The 18,641-nt window shown below is 36.6% G+C and overlaps 1 protein-coding gene across 7 annotated transcripts in view; it reads right to left on the reverse strand.

Moving 5' to 3' along the window:
* The window catches only part of ELF1 (E74 like ETS transcription factor 1), a 106,448-nt gene that overhangs the window by 55,250 nt on the left and 32,557 nt on the right, over positions 1 to 18,641 (reverse strand). Inside the window, exon 2 of one of the 7 annotated variants that reach the window (XM_025874803.2) lies at positions 17,597 to 17,714. The exons of the other annotated variants lie outside the window; for them this stretch is intronic. The gene's annotated coding sequence lies outside the window, so the exon portion shown is untranslated. The remainder of the gene's footprint in view (positions 1 to 17,596; positions 17,715 to 18,641) is intronic. 7 annotated transcript variants of the gene reach the window in all.

Genomic DNA, 18,641 nt, shown 5'->3' on the forward strand with positions numbered 1-18,641 from the left:
TTCAGAGAGAGCGCGTGTGCGCGCGCGCGCACGCGCCCCCCCCCCAACAGGGAGAGAGGCAGACTCCCCGCTGAGCAGGGAACCCGTCCGACCAAAGGCTAGATCCCAGGACCCAGGATCATGATCTGAGCTGACCGCAGACGTTCAATGGACTGAGCCACCCAGGTGCCCCTTAATAAACCTTTTTATAAAAAGCTGTAACTTAATAATTCATGAAAATACTTTAAAATAAATTTTAACTGGGCGCCTGGGTGGTTCAGTTGGTTAAGCGACTGCCTTTGGCTCAGGCCATGATCCTGGAGTCCCGGGATCGAGTCCCGCATCAGGCTCCCTGCTCGGTGGGGAGTCTGCTTCTCCCTCTGACCTTCCCCGTCTCATGCTCTCTCTGTCTCATTCTTTCTCTCTCAAATAAAATCTTTTAAAAAATAAATAAATAAATTTTAACATATTATTCTTGCTAATTCTTTGAATCAGTATTTCTATCACATTTTTAAAAATGTGAATATGGAAGAAAATAATTTTAAAAACACACCAAAATGCAGTTACAGTTAAGTAACCAGATTTGAACTTCCCCAAACAAGGGTGGTTAGTCTCTCAGTTCCTAGTGAATAAGAAAGAAAGAAAAAATTAAAAAGGCACCAATTGTAAAATAAATCTCACTGTATAGCCCTGTCTACAACTCATGTACTCTATACACAACACAGAAGTTAGAAAAAATACAACTTAATGTTACAAGAGGAATAAATCATTCCCCCACTGCATTGAGGGTTCTCATAATTTAGTTCAAAAAGAAAATGTTTAAAAAAAAAAAAAGAAAAAGTTTCTATACCCCTACCTTTTATTTCAAAAATTCAAGGACTTTAAGAACATTTAGAAATTTAAAAATGTCCTTGAAATCCATACAAGTACCATATATATATATACATATATACACGAATATCTTCTAAATAGCTACTCTGCCTAAAGCACCTTTCATTGCAATTCGGGGGTGGGGGGGGTGGCAGGGGGAACTGAAGTACCTAGAACTTTTTCAAAAATATAATTTTATTTTTGTGTGAATGATGCACAAACTGGTGTTTTTGGTATAGAAAGCCTCGGTCAGGCTTCTAGGGACATATGCAAAGCTGAAGCAGGCCTTGGAAACCTGAATAAGCTCACCTGACCCCAATCACGTTAAGGTAAAAACACACACACAGTCAATATGATCAAGGCAGGCAGGCTGACTTCTAGGCTGGCAGTCTTTTTGCTGACACCCAGATGTTCAGTTCCAGGACTCAGAGGGCAGGCTGCAATTACTCACTGCCTAGACCTGAAATTCTGGTTCTTTCACATTGTTCTCCACTTTCTATCCTTGGCCACTTGGGCCTACATGGTGTCAGGTTACACTCAGGCAGCATTTATAGCACCTTGCAAAACAGCCAAACAGATCACATACCTGGACCTGTCAATACCTGCGGTCTCAAGATTAACCCCTTTTCTGAGCATGTTCTGAAAATGAGAGAATTTAAAACCAAAGAGAAATACCCAACAGTAACTAGATACTGTTTTAACTTTGGTCCTAAAGAAATTTAACTCCTTTCCCTTCTCAAAAGGGTTGAAAGTGATAATTATCAAAATGTCATTAATTGGTGCTTTTTATTATGCAAACTAAAGGAACTTTCTTCCCTCCAGTACCCCAAACCTGAACTCTGACAAAAATACACCTGTCCAGGGAACACAAACATGCTCCAATGTGCTTATCAGCAAAGCCACTTAGCAGTTTAAAAATCTTCTAACAAGCAAGAATCAACTTGCAGGGAAATTCTGTTTCATTTCTGTCTGTGGTTGTTTATTCCCCTGGTTAATATATTCATCCTCTTAGAAGATGGGCTCTAGAGCATTGGTTCCCCCACCTGCACACACAGCAGGTTTCCATTAGTAACCGTGTTTCACTCTGGTCCAGACTGCAGGAGAAAAGCCAGGGATAGGTAATTTAAAGGTTCCCCCCAAAGGAGATTTTGCTGCATGATATACCTCCCCCCACCTCCAACTCCCACACAACACTCTTCTAGAAGAAACTGTATTGCCATAAGAAGTTTCACTCTTAAGGAGAGACACACTGTCCCTCCAGCTTACCACCTTTATGCTAGCTCCCCTCCAGGGGTTCTTCATCCAGTAAAGGGAACTTAGCAAAAATAAAAGTATCAGCAACTTACTTCGTTACTCAAAACTAATCAGTGGCCCCTCCCCCACTACCTATAGGAAAAACTCCAAATCCTTGAACAGGGATTAGTGGGGTTCTCCTTGTGTTGTGAAAGGCTGGTCAGATTTGTAAAACAGTATCTGAACAAAATAAGGATTGAGTGAATAAGAATATTCCATGGACCAAGTTGAAAAGTATAAAGAATATTCCATGGACCAAGTTTAAAAGTATACCTCTGCCACAATTTCACTACTCTTCCCTCCCATCTCAGAAAAAGGTATTCCAGCATTTCTGCATTTTATAGTCTTCATGGTCCCCCCACCTCACCCCAATATTAAAGAAGCCAAAATTAGCCCTGCCCCATCCCCTCCACCCAACCCTGCATGCACTACCCTTTCCCAGGCTTCTCTCAGTGCTCACTGCCATGCTCAATCCAGATCTCTCCATACATTCTTAGATGATCACAATCTTTTATACCTGTGGCATTTTCAAAATCACAGTGGGAACAGACTTAAAAGTATAAACTCCAGAGAAGCAAAACATTTTCACCTTTTCCCAAGTTACCAAGTTTGATGGATTTTAAAATTCCTTGTACACAAAACTTCCTGCTCCACACATATGAGAAAACCTCTAATGATCTAATGACCTGTTTTTCATAGTGTTAGTTTTTCTTTAAATAATAGAAAACTATCTTAAATAAGTCTGGATTTAATCAAATAATTCTGGTGTTCCATATCAAGATCCTTAAAATGATTCTTCCTATGATCATCCTCACAGCTATCTAGCAATCACCTCAGATTCTAAATTCAATGACACCAAAAAACTAGACCAACAAAACCATAAGATGAGAGATAAGAAAGTAGGACAGCTTAGTATTATAACATACATAAAATATAGATATGCAATATTTATAAATTATGCATGTAGCTTTTTATCTTCTTACTGTACAAATCTTAGATGCAAACTTTAAATACTCCTCATAAGAAATATGAAGGTTTATAATACAGAATAATTAAAATTTTAGTCCCTTCTGTATTTCATAATATAATTGCTCACTCAGTTTTTAAATCATATGAATCCATTTCAGTTCGTGTTAACTGAAGTGCATCAACATCTTGCAGGAGGTGAGAGGAAACATTTTCTTATGCTTACCTGACGTCTATCCAGAGCTAATCAAAAGATCCCACAACATCTATTTTTAAAATTTTTTTTAAGATTTTATTTGTCAGAGAGAGAAAGTACAAGCGGGGGGAGCATGAGGCAGAGGGAGAAGCAGGCTCCCCGCTGAGCAAGGAGCCCAATTTGGGACTTGATCCCAGGACTCTGGGATCATGACCTGAGCCGAAGGAAGCCGTTTAACCGACTGAACCACCCAGGCACCCCAACATCCATTTTTTTTAAAAGTTTTTATTTATTTATTTGAGAGAATACAAGCGGGGTCAGGGTAGGGAGAGGAGAGGCAGAGGGAAAGGGAGAAGCAGACTCCTCGCTAAGCAGGGAGCCTGATACAGGGCTTGATCCCAGGACCCCGGGATAATGACCTGAGCTGAAGGCAGACGCCTAACCGACTGAGCCACCCAGGTGCCCCTACAGCATCCATTTTCAAAAGAAACTATGCTTCTACTGATTGACTTAGTAGTAAAACACTGATGAATATTTACTGAACTTCCCTAAACTCAGTACCATGGTACATACAAAAAGATAATACATGGCCTTGTTCCCATGAAGTATATTATCTAGATCAAGAAACAAGGCCAAGGGCGCCTGGGTGGCTCAGTCAGTTGAACGTCTGCCTTCGGCTCAGGTCATGATCCTAGAGTCCCAGGATCAAGTCCTGCGTCGCTTCTCCCTCTGACCCTCTCTCCCCTTATGCTCTCTCTCTCGTGCTCTCTCTCTCAAATAAATAAAATTTGAAAAAGAAAAAGAAAACAAGGCCAAAAGACACAATAACTGAACATCGAAAAGTAGTATGAAATTAAATGCTCATAAAGCTGGTCAGTTCTACAGCCATTTCAGAAGAGGGGATGGTCAAAACGAGTCAAGGAGACACTCACAGACAATGAAGGACAAAAGACAATCTTAGAGGAAGGTAGTAAGATGTGGAGAGACTAGGGGAAAGAAAAAATAAAGTATAGCATGTGTGTGCAAGTGCATGTGCACATGTGTGAATGCCAAGACACAGAAGAATGCAGAGAATCAAAACTGACCAAAGGAAATCTGAAGACAGTTAATAGCTTGACAAGAGCTAAGAGGTGTCAATGGGAAATGGTAGAAAATGTGGTTAAATAAGCAAAGCAAAACCAAATTATGGAGTCTTGAAAGTCAGGGGGTAGTATTTAGGCTTGATTTGGAAAGAGGAAGAAAGTTCCTGGAGGTTTTCAAATCAAGTTGCAACAACAGAGTGTGGTCCCCAGGATTACAAAGCCCAATGCAAGTCACATATGTGGGATCTGGTAACTACCAACCAAAAATGATGACAACAGCTTAAACAGACATTCCATAGCTTGATTGCTACATGGATAGCTTCCAGGCACCAATATGCACACCGCCCTCCTTAAATTCTTCATTAATTACTTATAGTAGAGATTCTTGACAATGGTTTTTAAACTGTCTAGAGTGCTGTAAAATTGTTTAAAACAAAATTCACTTAACTAATTTACTTCAAGCTTTCGCTTTCACCTAAGGATTAGAAGAGGAGGAAACAGGAAAAAAAGATTTTCAAAAAGATACTGACATTACCACATAACTTTTCTTACAAGTTATTCAACTGAACATCAAAACTGCCTTACATCCATCTGAATATGAGTGAAACTTTGAAATATGTGAACTAATTGAATCTACAGATGATTGTATCTTGTCATTTAGTTAATACTATTTAATAATATTTTGAATAGATGAATGCTGATTTACTCAATGAAGAAAGAAAGGATATTCATGACAGATGCACATTTCTTAGTCACTTAATAGAGACTGCTATCACCAACATTCAAGGAATCTTGACTTCTTTCCGGGGAGATATCCAAAAGAGAGGTGCTCCTATGAAAATATGGAGTTGACCAAGTGAGGGTGCATTAAACCTGGCTCTTTAATAAAGGTATTTTCTGCCCTATGGCTTTGCCTTTCTCTTGGAAAGTTCAAGAATTCAGTCACCTTCGTAGATGTAATAGGCTCTTACTAGATTTTTTTTTAAAAGATTTTAAGTAATCTCTATACCCAACATGGGGCTCGAACCCATAACCCCAAGATCAAGAGTCACACACTCTGCTGACTCAGCCAGCCAGGTGCCCCTCACTGATTGGATTTTATTTTTATTTTTTTATTCTAGAAAAAGAAAGAGAGAGAGCACAAGCAGGGGGAGGGGCAAAGAGAGAGGGAGAAGCAGGCTCCCCACTGAGCAGAGAGCCCAACCTGGGGCTCCATCCCAGGACCCTGAGATCATGACCTGAGCCGAAGGCAGACGCTTAACGACTGAGCCACCCAGGTGCCCCTCTTTATTAGATTTTTAAATATACTTTTGCATAAAGACACATCCAGAAATTGTAAAAGAGCATAGTAAGGTTTATTTACATCATCATTTGTTAATAATACCTCACATCTAAATTTTACAATTCACAAAGCAAAACATACATACTACTTTAATTCTTAAACATTTATAACCAATATATTTTTTTTAAGATTTCATCTATTTATTTGAGTGCGAGAGAGAGAGAGAGAGAGAGAGAGAGAGAGAGAGAGAGGGAAGGAGGGAGAGCACGAGCAGGGGGGAGGAGCAAAGGGAAAGGGAGAAGCAGGCTCCCCACTGAGCAGGGTGCCCGATGCAGGGCTCCATCCCAGGACCCCAGGATCATGACCTGAGCCGAAGGCAGATGCTTAACCTACTGAGCCACCCAGGCACCCCAACCCCTGATGTTTTTAAAAAAACACAAAAAATCATGACACTTATCCTCAAAGAGCTTAAGAAATGTTAACAAGTTACAAAATAAATATATGGAAGAAAGTAATCTACCATTTCTGTGTGCCAGGCCCTCTGCTGAGTACTTTACTATCTGTTATTTAATCTTCTCAACAGTATTATCCACCTCACTTTATTTACACAAGGATACAAGGATTGGGGAAGCCAACCATATAAGGGCAGGTACCTGGTCATGGTCACCACCATACTCCCCTATCTTACACAGATGGCTCAGGATAAACATCTGCCAAATTAATGCTCAAGGTGTTCAGAGAGTTTGAGCACATGTCTGACTTCAGCTCATGCTTATTCACCTTCTCACGCATTCAAAAATTATCCACTGAGTACCGACAATATGCGAAGACTCTGCTCCAGATGCTACAAATATAGTGGTGAACAAAACAGACCAAAACTTCTGCCTTTGTGGGACTTCTAATCTAGTGATCTTTCTTTTCCTTCCTATGTCACCCATCATCCCACCCACCTCCCCTCTGGTAACCATCAGTTTGTTCTCTATAGAGTCTGTTTTGTAATTTGTCTTTTTTTTCCCCTTTGTTCACTGTTTCGTTTCTTAAATTCCACATGAGTGAAACCATATGGTATTTGCCTTTCTCTGACTGATTTATTTTGCTTATCATTATACCCTCTAGCTCCATCCATGTCGTTGCAAATGGCAAGATTTCATTCTTTTTGATGGCTGAGTAATATTCCATTGTAGATATATATACACCACAACTTCTTTATCCATTCATCTACTGATGAGCACTTGGGCTACTTCCATAATTTGGCTATTGTATATAATGCTATAATAAACATAGGGGTGGCATGTGTTCCTCTGACTTACTCTGAATTAGTGTTTTGTGTTTTTGGGGTAAATACCCAGTAGTGTGATTACTGAATCACAGGGCAGTTCTATTTTTAACTTTTTGAGGAACCTCCGTACTATTTTCCACAGTGGCTGCACCAGTTTGCATTCCCACCAGTGAGAGTTCCTTTTTCTCTACATCTTCATCAATATTTGTTGTTTCTTGATCTAATCTAATGATCTTAATGAAAACACTGTTTCCCCTCAAAATAGTCTGCATTAAAAATGTGAGGTTGCCAGGCAATACATGTTGTTCTCTTAACACCAGGAGTAGAAACTTCTGCCACTCTCCTTCCGTGTCTGTCTCCCACTATCTCCCAACCCCCAACAACTGGGCACAGAAAACGTGACCTCTCCTACTCTAAGAGTAAGAGCTGTGGGAGAAATGCTGCACCTTTAAGACCATTTGCAAGTACACGCGGAGAGGGAAAGGGAAACCTGGGGTGAGGGTGGAGATGGGGGAAGAACTACAGCTAAACCCAAAGGCAGGTTTCTTCAGGGCAAAGCTGATTAACCTAGATGGAGAGAACCTGAGGGCCTCCATTTCACTTTTTTTATTTTGACTTTGGACTGAAATTTAACAATAGACTTTACTGGGATTTTTACAAAGCATTCTCTTTACAAATATAAACACTTCAATGAAGAAGAGGAAATTCTCCCTGTATTGTCTTTTTCCTATATACTAGATGGCCTTCAGAAATCGTTATCAGTACTATCTATATTCTTTCATTTATGTAACGAGCACTCAGAGAGACCTCTCTCCCAGATTCTGGTGGGTAAGGGAGAAGGACAGGGAAAAGGCCGTGGCTAAGATCCGGTCTTGCCCTATAAGCCATCACAGTCTACCAGCTAACACAAATGCTAATCACAATAATACATGTAACACAGCAGAAGCAGACACCAAGCTTATTCTCCCATGTTACTCGACAATTATGTACTATGTCCCATCTCTTAAGGTTACAAGCTACTTGAGAACAAAAGACATATAAATTGCTTCTATATGTCCTTTATTAACCTAATTTAAAAGCATAGTAAAAGTACGTTGTGTTGCAAGTCAAATTAGGCCACAAGATCGAAGGACACGGTCTTTTGTTAATAAAAAAACATTTACTTACTGTAATTCTTCATTAAATGATAAAACATTAGTGTGTCCAAATGTCTGCTTTAGCATTTCACAGAATTTTATGCGATGTGCTCAACTGCCAGAACCAGCTGGTGGTGTCCTGGGCTTTACCGACTATGCTCAAAGCAACATACAGACATGTATCTTCTGATCCAAACACAGAAAAACACAAATGCCACAAACAAATGGGGCAAAAACGGGAAGCCCCACATGTAAAAGAACACTCAACAACCCTATGAACTATTTTCTGCATGTCTAGCCTAAGTCGGTTTCTTTTTTTTAAAAAGGCAAGTTTTAATAAATAAGAATGACTTCATTGGTTCTTTTGAAACTCCTTAAGAAATGAAATTCATGGGGCGCCTGGGTGGCTCAGTTGTTAAGCATCTGCCTTCAGCTCAGGTCATGGTCCCAGGGTCCTGGGATGGAGGCCCACACCAGGCTCCCTGCTCGCTGGGAAGCCTGCTTCTCCCTCTCCCACTCCCCCTGCTTGTGTTCCCTCTCTCGCTGTGTCTGTCAAATAAATAAATAAATCTTAAAAAAAAAAGAAATGAAATTCACATAGCTTCATAATTTTTCCTTTAAGCTTTAAAAAGCAAATCTGAATCCTTAGGTCTGACTTTATTTTTTATTTGATCATTTAAATTTGGTATTTTAAAAATAAGATAGTAACCTACATCCATTTTCAGCTGGAAAAAGTGTTAATACATGAACTTTTTAAAAACATTCCTAGAATAGACAAGTCTCAACTAAAATCCGACTTGTAAAGAATTTTGCTTTTTGATAATAGGACTGACTGTAACTTATATTTTTAATTATTTCTTGCATTGACATTGAAAAACTGTAATTTAGAAGCCCCAAATCACTGAGGTACATAAGACTTAGAAACAAAGACATAAAATAATATAGGCATAAGCAAGAACTAGTAAAGGGAATTATTCCTTTTATTCAGTGGAGAAATCAGGAAAACTGTAATGAAGAGCTAGACACTTTCTCCAGATTAAAGACAAAAGTAAAAGATTTTTTATGTTCAGCAATTACTAAGGTATTCTCAGCTACATTTTTTAGTGAACCAATAATCATCACTTTCACCTATGTTGAAAACACTAATAATCTCATTAAGATACTTCATTTCTATAAATAGCGAAAACCAACAGGGGGAAGGCAGAAGCAGGAAAGAAATCTTATAATGAAACTGTTTCTTACAAAGAAACCATAAAGGAATATTGTAGAAAGGAATCACACTGTAGTTATTTAATCAGCTTTTTTGTTTCTAGAATGAAGAAAAGAAATATCAAGCATGTATTTATTCCTCTAAGAAGTATTTATAAAATCTATTACATGCTAGGTACTGGGTATACAAAAATAAAGAAGGAGTTCACTGCCTAAAGCAAGAAAAAAAGTATGTAAACAGATAACTGTAGAACAATGTAAATAATTAAGTCAACCAAGTGTTAAAGGAATAATGAGAAAGAGATAAATACCTGTGAGAACCTGAGAAACTTCACAAGGAAGTGACAGGTGGGCCATTTCTTTAGGCATAAGTAGCATCTCTTTTTTCAAAGCAGAGATAACGTGGGGGGGGGGAGATATTCCAGGTAGAACAAGCAAAGCTAAACTTAAAAGTCTGAATCACTGAATAATATGAATAATAAGTATAATAGGAATTTAATGAAAACAACTTTTTTCTAAAAGGACACAGGACATAGTAGTATCAGAAAACATTCATTCAAATCCTAGTTCTTTCATCTACTATGTTTTCTTGAATAAGTCAAGCTCTATGATCTTCCTTTTGTCATCTTAAAGTTGTACCATGAAATACTTTAAACATTTTAAAGAATCTGGATATGCCAAAATACAAAAGTAAATTTATGCTTAAATACTAAAATTTCGAGATCAAAACATTAGCTTATCACTTCATATTGAATGTACATCATATATACAAATTTGAAAGCCAATCCTTTATGACCTATAAAAATTTCATAAAACTGAACACATTTTTATTATGTAAAAGTTATATTTTCTATATCAAACATGTAATTGTAATCCATACAATCCATATAATACAAAACAAGCCTACAACATACCTAGAATCAACAAGTGACAAAAGTTTAATGAAACAAGCTTTATATTTAACGTGTCTCCCTAATGGGAAATTAAAGCAGCAATTGTACATCTGTGTCTCTGTTCCTCTCATCGTGGTTTAACTGACAGGAAGCAGAGAACAAGATACGGCAGACAAACGTCAGGTATTTCCTGCCTTCTGTGCTACATCTTTAGGTCTTGTTTTATAAATAGTCCTATAGTTTATGTGAAAATGTATCAAAGTACAGTCAACTATAACATAGGAATGGTGAAGAGTGTTTATGAAAACAGAGCTTATTTGCTCTATATTTTGAGGTTGGGATCTAAGTTCATTATGCACACAAAAACTCATGATTATAGTTTTCTGAAAAAGTGTCCTTAGGAGTAAACATCTTACAAATTAAGACTTGAAAACCACAATGAGTAAAAAATCAAGTGTCTGAACAATAGAATAAGCCCTCAAACTGGTTAGATAAATAACACTTGACCACCTAGATAAGTAAAAGATAAGTACCACCTTAAAAAAAAAAATTAACCTTCCAGCAATGGACTCAAAACAAAGCAGGGCAGATAACTTGCCTTTTTGATCTTTGGTCACCAGGGATTCTTGTCAGTACTCTCCCCAGAGTATAATATGTGTCCCCCTTCAACCAAACTATCTCTACTCCCTTGCCCACTTCCCTATATATCCAAAACTTGGCTAACATTATTTACTCATTTATGTTCAACTCTCAACTATACACTGCTCTAAGTCACTTTAAGCAAACTTCCAATTACTTATAACTAAAGCAGAGGTGCTTACTTTTCATCATGCCTAGTTGCCTCCCAAACTAATAATTCTTGAGAATCACCTCAATTCATCATTCATATGCCTCATGTTCTATAAAATCTCGGATGCAATGCAACCATCTTCTCTATTCATCTTGATCAATCTTACCTAAGCCAGAAGCTACCACAACTACAATTTCACCAGGATTCAGCGCCATTCCTCTCTAGGTCATGTTCAGAATGACTCAGTATTTTACTACACATAAGCCCATACAGAGCTTCCTGTGACCTCTTTTCTACACAGAATTTAGTATGCACTTAATAGTCGACTTTAAGCAGGGCACGATGCTCCTAAAATAAGTAACACTGCTTAAATGAATGGCATGGGAAACAATTTCTTTCTTACCCAGTATTTTTCAGTGGAAGGATCTAGTTCATTCTTTTCAAGAATGTAAGAGTTATCAGTACCTTCCTAGCATGTCTTTAGTACAGTGCTGCTCTTGTAAATGTATTACTTCAATTGTCCCCAATATCTAGGAATAAATACTCTCTGAACTCCAAGGGAAGTATCCATTTCCTAATACATTAGTTCCTTTCCCACAGCCTCTGGCTCTGATGCTTCAATCACCCTAAATATGGTAGAAAGTCTCACAGCATCTAAGAACCTAGTGTCCACCACCTTCTCAAAAATCAGTTAACATTGGTGTGCAACTGTTTGATTCTACCAAGGGCAGGTGTACATTACACCTTCCTTTCAGTTTATTCCTGAGACTAAAAGGTTGTGAATTATCCTTTTACAATACATAAATTTGTCTCTGATCCACAGATCAAAGGATGAAATAGAACATCTAGTTAAGAAAATTCATATCATAAAACATTTTCAATAAGATCATTCACAAAATAAATCATTTCTAAATGCAAACTGTTTCAAACTGTCTCTCAAATTAAAACACACATAACACTGGGGCGCCTGGGTGGCTCAGTTGGTTAAGCATCCAACCCTTGATTTTGGCTCAGATCACTATCTCAGAGTCGTGAGATGGAGCCCCATGTTGGGCTCCATGCTCAGTAGGGAGTCGGCATAAGATTCTCTCTCCCTCTCCCTCTGCCCCTCCCACCCCTCGCTCTCTCTCCCCCCTCTCTAGAATAAATAAATCTTTTAAAAGAAAGTAAATTAAAGCCTTTAAGAAAACACAGGTAACATTAATTCTAATTAATTACTCTAATTTAAATCTAAAATCTTCCCATTGTTTTTCCTTAGGCTCTAAGTATGTCTTTTGTGTGGTATATTTTAAACTTTATATAAATAGTATCATACCATATATATTCTCCCAGCATACTTTAACAAGACCCAAAGTTTTGAATGAACAGAAAGATTATCTGGAGAGAGATTTCAAACATTAAACATTCTCTAGAATTTAGTGCTTAGAAAAATATTATTACTGAAGATAAGTCATGGATGGTTATTAGGCTTCCATTATGACAAAGAGAAATATCTAAGATCTAGACAATAGCCTATCTTCAATGATGTCTCTCATGAAAAGTGTTGTGACTTTCTGCAGAACACGGATGGTTCCCCTTAAGAACACCAGGTGTGGAAATCTTGACAAGAAGCCTTGAGGTCTAACCCTAATGGTCTCTTTCTGACTTGCCTCAAAGGTGTAGGCTACAGCGCCACCACGGACAAGTGATGGTTCCATCAGCATGATGTTCTAAACTGCAATGAGAAAACCTCTGGCTATGTTTGTTCTAGAAACTTCACTTCTTTAACCCACTCTGAAGCTAAGTAATATATAGCAACTCAAAGTTCTCCCAATTAAAAACAACACAATAAGAAAATGTAAATCAGAAAATGCCAAATGAGGAAGTGAATCTACAAGGAAGAAGTGAATGTGAAGGCCTATTTCACCTACTTCTATAAAGCATTTAAAAATGATCGATACCACTGCCAATTCCTTTTATACTGAAAATTAAACTCAAAGTCACTACACAGAAATCCCTCAGACTGGAAGAGAAGCCAGCAACTGCTTTCTTTACCTTTTAATTTCCTTTTCCTTAATCACAAAATCACCAACTAAATGGAAATGTTGAGGGTCAGAATCAACACTTTCACTTTCTTCGAGAAATGCTGATTTCCTCGTTAAAAGAGGGCACCCAACATAGAAAAAAACACAGAAAAATACTGTATAATAAGCTCATATTTAACATAAACTATCATATAATTGTGTAGAAGTACCATCACTTATTTAACCAAACCCCATTTTTGGACATTTGGACTATTTCTAATGTTGCTATTTTATAGTGATCCTCAAAATGTAATCCTCAGACCCACAGAGGATCCAGAAGCCCTTTCATCAGAGAGTTCATGAGGTCAAAACTATTTTCATAGTAATACTAGGGTACTATATCTGCCTTTTCTCACCATGGTCACATTTACACTAATAGTGCAAAGGCAAAGGTGGATGTAAATATTAGCCTTAGCATGAATCAGGCTATAACACCAAACCATACTAATCACTGTATTCTTTACGAGGCACTCACATTTAAAAGAAGGCAGTTTCACTTAAGAACGTCCTTGATGAAAACTTTTTCTTAAATTTCAACAATTAAATACATGCCTTTTTAACACTGTGAGTTAAAAAATGGGAAGTACACATAAAGTACTTCTGTCAAATTCTGAAACAGAATGGTTGTCTTGACAAAAAGCACCACTTGTTTTGCTTTGTTTTTTGTTTTTAAAGCAGGTTCCATGCCCAGTGTGGGGCTTAGGGACTTGAACTCACAACCCTGAGATGGAGAATCACATGCTCTACTGACTGAGCCAGCCAGGCTCTGCACTAATTATTTTAGTTGTGAGCTAAACTAGCTGCTTTTTTCATGGAACACCATTTTTACTTCAAAGAACTACTTATTATTCATAACTGGATATTTGGCAGACATGTTCCCAAAAATGAATAAAGTGAACCTGTCACTTCAGGGAAAACAACTAACAGCATTTGTCACCAATGATAAAATGTGAACTTTCAACTGAAAATCAGAATTTTAGAAAACTTATGTACACTACTTTGGGCTCATTAGCTTTCCAACACTTAAAAGACTTTTTGATAAGATTGGTATAATATTTAAAAATGTGATTTTTAAAAATATTAGGTCAACATTTGGAATACTCAGATGACCAATTAATTATGTTATAAAATCTTGTCTCAGGAAAACATTAATTCATCAAAGTGTAAGACAGACAAATGGATTTTAACGTTACAGAGGACAAAAAGTTCATTGACAGGGTTTCAGGGTCCCTTTGCACTAACCTTTAAGAATCTAGCATTTGTTGAGTTTTGGTTTAGTATCCAAGTAAAAACCCACAATTATCTGAAGTGGCTATTAAAATACATCTCCCTTTTCCAACTAGACATCTGTATTAGGCCAAATTTTCTTCATATTCTTCAACAAAGGCAACATACTACAACAGATTTAATGTGAAGATATGAAAATCTAGCTATCTTCTGTTAAGCCAAAGATTAAATAAAGATTTGCACTCCTTTCAATACAGTTTTCATTTTTGAAAACACAGTTGTCTTTTATAAAAATAAGTAAACATGTAATGAGTTTATATTTTTTAGGAAATTAATGTATCGATATTTTTAAATTTTGTTTTAATTTCTAATATTAGTAAATATTGGTAAATCTAACTCACATGAATAAAAGCTCTTTGGGATTCTCAATAAATTTTAAGAGTATAAAGAAAAGTTTTGGGAAGATATGAAGTTCATAAACTACTGTACTATACTATTAAAAACCAGTGGTTCAAGTATCTTCATAGTTTCATCGCTGTTCCCATTCTTAAATTTTCTTTAAAATAGAGTCCTACGATTGAGATTATTATGTCAAAAGATAGGTACATTTTCAAAGCATTTGGTAGAAGTCAATTGCTCTCCAGAAGGCTTTTTGGTTAATACCACTATCAACAGAATACATGCAGGCACATTTAATGGTATTTTGATTTTTTGTCAATATGATGGGCAAAAGTAATTTCATTTAATTTGCATTCCTTTACTAGCAAGTTTAATACTTTAAATATAATAATTTAAACATAAGTATAATTATATTAAATATATATTACATATTTAATAATCACTGTAGTTAACTTATAATGTATTAAATATAAATATAATAACTTAATACTTTCCCCAACTTTTTTTTAAAGATTTTATTTATTTGAGAGAAAGAGAGTGAGAGAGAGAGAGAGAACACAAGCAGGGGGAGGGGCAAAGGGAGAGGGAGAAGCAGACTCCCCGCTGGGCAGGGAGCCCTACTTGGGGCTAGATCCCAGTACCATGCGATCATGACCTGAGCCAAAGGCAGACACTTAACCGACTGAGCCACCCAGGTGGCCCAATACTCTCCCCAATTTTAGTGACGTTTGCTGTTATTTGTGGAAGGAACTTGGAAGGGCACAAATAAATATACGGTAAAAGTGATCATCTATCTTCATCATTAGGGAAAAAAACCTCTGGTTTAGAACACTTGTGATTTTTTTTAAACTCTAATTTATGTAAAACTCTGCTTTATTATCAATAGGAGAAAAGACTAAATCAAATGCTGTAAGTACCAGTGATCTATTAAATTATCCAATCTTAGGCAAGTTACTTAACCATAGTTTCCTAAATAAAATTTAAGAATGGAAAAAAAAATCTGTAAGAATGATATTGAAAACACTGGTTGCAATCATGCAACATTCTTTTGGTGTCAAGACCTGTTTATATTCTTAAAAGTTACTGAGCTTTTGTTTCCATGGGGTTATATTTGTCAACATATGAATTCTTTACAAGGATGGGCTATTATTATTTATTAAATGCCCTTTACAGGGATCCTTTCTCAGAAGAATGGTATATTGAAAAAAAAACTCTCTGGGATACATTTCCTTGGTAAAATAAAGCCGTTAAAAATAATAAGTTTTAAAAAGAAAAGAAAAGAAATTAAATATATATATATAAGTTCTAGTTTGCTTTCTTCATCTCAGTGTCTCACCAAAAGCAGTTTGAGGATCACTAATCTATCTGTAACTTTCTCTAATCTTTGTGTACATTAGAATACATTTTAAATGGAAGTTAATTAACAGAGTATATGTATATAATTTATGAATAAAGTTTCTATGTTTCGTTCATGGATATATTCCCCAACATCAAGAATAATGCCTAAGAGATAATAAATAATTGTTGAACGAATCAGTAGATTATACAGATTGAAAAGGAATTTAATAAAAAAAAGTTCAGGACACTCCTGAACTACAGGACTCAATAAGAATCCTTCTTACTATAAAATCCTAGGACTTCTACTTCCATTTGTTCCTCTCTGTCCCTGCCATTTCTGCCACTACTTAGACAAACACTGTGGGGAAAATCGTAAAAAGAGACCCAAGAGATCATTATGAAAGCAAAAACCTCGATCAAGATCTATGTTTTCACTTTTCTAATAGCAATTTCCACAATGACATTACTAAATTTTGGAAACCTCACACATAGAGATTCCATATCAAGTTTATAACAACAAAAAAAAAATCACTAAAGATACAGGAATTGCTATCATTATAGTAAGAATTTTAAGGAAGCAAGATGAAGACATTGATTATGTCAATAAATCTGGTTAGATGCAAAAGTTTAATTTGGGGTAATAGCCTATTGAAGTTCATCAATAGTGTCAATTAATACTCTATCAATTGTATGTGTCTTATGAAGAGAGAGAGCAGGCACGTGCACATGGTGAAGGGAGGAACAGAGCGAGGAGACTCCCCGCGGAGCAGGGAGCGTGATGCGGGACTCAATGCCAGGACCCTGGGATCATGACCTGAGCCGAAGGAAGATGCCTAACTGACTAAGCCACTCAGGCGCCCCTGAAATGTGTTTATGAATAATATTTGAATGTGGGATGGTTCTAAATACTAAATTATTTCTAGCAAACTATAGCTCCAACTTGTTAATGGATCTCAACTGGAAGTTATCCATCAGAAGTATGTCCAGAGCCATCGTATTAGTTATACAGGACAGACACAGAGTCATTACAACTTAGTTCTGAATCGAGCTAATCTTTCACTGAAGCAGGCAGTTAACATATTTTATGATGTAGATTTTACTCACCATTTTTAAAAAATCAACTTCTGTTCCTCATCAAATTAACATTATTTCTCAGTTATTTATAAATGTGGGGCAAAAATAAACTACCCCTTACACAGCAAAATTTATTATGAAATAGTTCAACCAAAGAGAAAGAGAATGCATTCACATAGCCATCATCCAGCTTTATTTACACTAATATTTTACCATAATTTGTTTCAGATTCTTAAGGAAAGAAAGCCACATATAGCTAAGGCCTCCTATATATCCCTCTCTAATCTCATTTTATCCCTCCCAACTGTTCTAAATTTGATGTTGCCCCTATCTGTCCATATTTTTATACCTTCAATACATATGTATCAAAAATCCCATTGTTTTTATGTACATAACTGGGACTATACAGTATTTCTTCTATTCAAAATTTAATTCAAAATTGTTTGAAATAACTCTAGTTAATAAACGACAGGCAGGTTAAAGTGTTTAGTGGTCAAATATGTTGATGTCTACAACTTACTCTGAAATGCATCAATTGCCCATCTGTTTAGGGTCCTCGAGGACTCTACCCCCTAGGACAATACACCATAGTAAGATGGTGAATGGGTAAGAAGGCATCAATTGGCAGGCATCTGTTCCTACGAAAGATAATGAAGAACTCTAAATTATCTTGAACTATCCATTCTCTCCACACTCTTTGTAAACAACTCTCATACCTCAATGTGATGATACTGCCTTAGAGAACTCTTGCACATATGTTCCATGAACCGTGTGCAAGAATGTTCCCAAACTGGAAATAATCTAATGTCATCAACAAGAGAGTAAGTACATTCTGGTCTAGACAGACAATGGAGTAAAACATGGCAATTAAAATTAATTAAGATAAATCTCGCAGAGTTGAATGAAAGAAGCAAGACACTACAGAATATATACGGTGTGATCCCATTTACATGAAGTTCAAAGGGGGAAAAATTTAATGAAAAGGTCATCACAAAAGTCAGTACAGTAATTATTTTTAAGAAGAAACAAACATGGGGCAGCAGTGGGGGATTTCTAACATAATGGGCCTACTTCTTAACTTAGGTTGTTGTGTAATAGGTAAACACTTTATAATTATATTCAAACTGTATATGTTTTATAGATTCTCCTACATGTACGTTTCAGTTTTAAAACAAAAAAGAGAATGAAATACCCCATTACAATATAAGCTTCCATTTAGTACTTTGATATAAAAAAATAAGATGCACATAAAGTTATTAATTCAACACCTCGTATTTATAGTTTTAGTTTCACTGTTCATAGGACTGTTTTCCAAAACACAAAAACTAACAAATTTTCCTTAATTTAGATTTTTAAATTATACCATACAACTTTGCACAAACACAAGACCCACTATATGACGGCATCCATCACACAGATAAACTTTACATGACTTTTTATCTTGTAAAGTCATACTAGTTCCTGCTACCTTGAAGAGGAACAAAATATTCTGGCCAAACAGAAACAGTAATTATTTTCAGACCATCCAACTGATGGACTGTCCTTCCCATCCCTACAAGAGTCTG

This window comes from Callorhinus ursinus, unplaced genomic scaffold (genome assembly GCF_003265705.2).
Source record: "Callorhinus ursinus isolate GAN/ISIS: 27379988/994484 unplaced genomic scaffold, GSC_fseal_2.0 scaffold7, whole genome shotgun sequence".
NCBI lineage: Eukaryota > Metazoa > Chordata > Mammalia > Carnivora > Otariidae > Callorhinus > Callorhinus ursinus.